Source organism: Lontra canadensis, unplaced genomic scaffold (assembly GCF_010015895.1).
Source record: "Lontra canadensis isolate GAN:19392208 unplaced genomic scaffold, GSC_riverotter_1.0 scaffold2, whole genome shotgun sequence".
NCBI classification, from domain to species: Eukaryota; Metazoa; Chordata; class Mammalia; order Carnivora; family Mustelidae; genus Lontra; species Lontra canadensis.
Window position 1 is genome coordinate 4,323,748 of NW_022630996.1, and position 2,156 is coordinate 4,325,903.

General features: G+C 56.1%; 1 protein-coding gene across 1 annotated transcript in view; it reads left to right on the forward strand.

The window, feature by feature from the left end:
• Nucleotides 1-1,616: 1,616 nt before the first annotated feature.
• Nucleotides 1,617-2,156, forward strand: part of LOC116873213 (TRPM8 channel-associated factor 2-like) — a 21,573-nt gene continuing 21,033 nt past the window's right edge. The window contains exon 1 of the mRNA XM_032866930.1: nt 1,617-1,812. The gene's annotated coding sequence lies outside the window, so the exon portion shown is untranslated. The remainder of the gene's footprint in view (nt 1,813-2,156) is intronic.

Genomic DNA, 2,156 nt, shown 5'->3' on the forward strand with positions numbered 1-2,156 from the left:
CTTGGTGATGGGCATTAAGGAGGGCACGCGATGGAATGAGCACTGGCTGTCATACACAACGCTGAATCACTGAATTCTACCTCTGAAAATAATAATACACTCCATGCTAACTAAAGTGAAGTTAAATTAAAAATTTTAAATAAATAAACAAGCAAGTAAACGAAAGGACCGTCATGCAGTTTCCTAGTTGTTTTGTTTCCATTCTTCAGCCAAATCCTGCTCCCAAATGGCAGATACCTGGATGACCACAGGTACTTTTCGCCCTCTGGCCCTGGATAAACCACCTTGGTTTAAAGCCCTTTCTTCTATTAGATCAACAGCAAAATACTCTCAGGAGTCCTTCTAGAAGAGTGCTACTTTACCATAAAGACAGTGATGTAGGGAGAGTGTGGTGAAAACCATAGAGCCCCTCCCTAAAGTCAGCATTTGACATGGCACTGTCCTGACACACTCCCCCAGCGTCCCACTCCACTTTCCTCCCCAAAGGCTTGTTTCCTGGTCTGAAACCTAAGAATTCAACTAACCTCAGCTCACATTGGGCTTCCACCTGCCAAACAGATTTCCGCTCATCCTCCAAAGACTCGGTTATTTACTAATTCAGCAGACATCTCCTGAACATTCTCCAGATGCTTATTCATTTATCCAACCACACACGTTTACGTATTAAGCAAACAGCCTACTACATGACAGAAATGAAACTAGCCATGGTGGACACAGCGGGGACAGACGCTACACTCGCGACAAGAGAGCCTAGGAGAGAAACCGACGTAATCGGAGCTCGAACAAGTAAGTGTGGCGTCGCAACCTGGGGAAGAATCAGAAACAAGGTATTTGACGTCGTCGGGTGGAGGATTTGGAATAGTCTGGAGGTTCGGAAATTCTTTTCTAGGCCAGTGATGGCTGAGTCGCTTTCTAGGAGAAGGAAATCTCACTCTGATAGGAAGCAGCGTTGCGTTGAATAAACTTGAAGAAAACCCTGGAGCAAGACTATCTTGTGGCACTGATTTCTGTTACACTGGCGGACGCAGCTCTCCAGCTTGAGTTCCCGGGACAGCTTCCAATCTCCGCCCACACGGGGAGCACGGGCAGCTGCTGACCACCAGGGGGCAGCCTTGCAACGCAGGAGCCGCGGTTGTCTGCGGCTGCACCCCACGACCGGACTTGGGAGCGCTTGCTTCCAGGCGACGAACGCTGGGCCGCGGGTTGCGTTGCGGTTGGGCGTTGTTTTCCCCGAATGTGGTTTACTGGGGACCTGGCGTTTGCTTTACGCATCAAGCGTGATAGCAACTTTGCAAACCTCCCTCTTGTATCCCGGAACTCTCGGAGGGCCACTTTCGGCCCTGAAACCTGGGGACTGAGAAACCCTGCCTCCTGCGAGGACCAGCCACGCACCCCGAAGGAGCCCAGCAAGCCGCGACACCGCCCCAACTGCATCCGGTCGGGAGGCGCCTCGCGGAAACGATTCCCGGGGGTAGCGCCCGCCCTCTGCTCGGTGCCGGCTCCGCCCGGAACCGCCCCAACCGCGCCGCTCCCCGCCCCGCCGGCCTCAAAACTTCCCGGCGTACTCCGCCACCCCGGACTGCCGCAGCACCGTGTCTGCCGGGCTCTTCGACCTCTCGCTGCACCCCGCCAGCTCCACCTCCAGACCCAGCGCGGCTTCCTGCCCCGCCCCGACGCGCCCCCTCCACCTGGAACCAGGACCGCCCCAACTGCGCGCCACCCAGCCCGTCCACCCAGCTTCCAGACCATCCTCTGCGCCACTTCAAAAGTCGACAGAGCCCGGAGCCAGCGCGGCACAACCAACTACTGACCGTGAGTTTGCCAGTCGCAGAGCTTTGCGGTTGGGGCGGGGACCGAGCACCTGGGCAGGGGGGCGCGCCCACGGTGTCAGAAGCATGCCCAAGAACATGCCCTCATTCCGCGTGTTTCTTTCTTCTCGGGTCCAGGGTTTCGTTTCCTTTGGCCAGCCCGGTGCTGTTTGCTCTTCGTCTCCAAACACATTTCTTCGTCTCTTTGAACTTGTGAGTCAGGAATCTGCTGGATGTGAGCGTGTCTGCGCGCTCGCCCGCACCTACTTCTAGAGAGTTGCGGTCAGAGTTCGGAGGAACTATTATTCATCTCCTGGGCGGGGGGGGGGGGGGGGGGGGGGGGGGGGG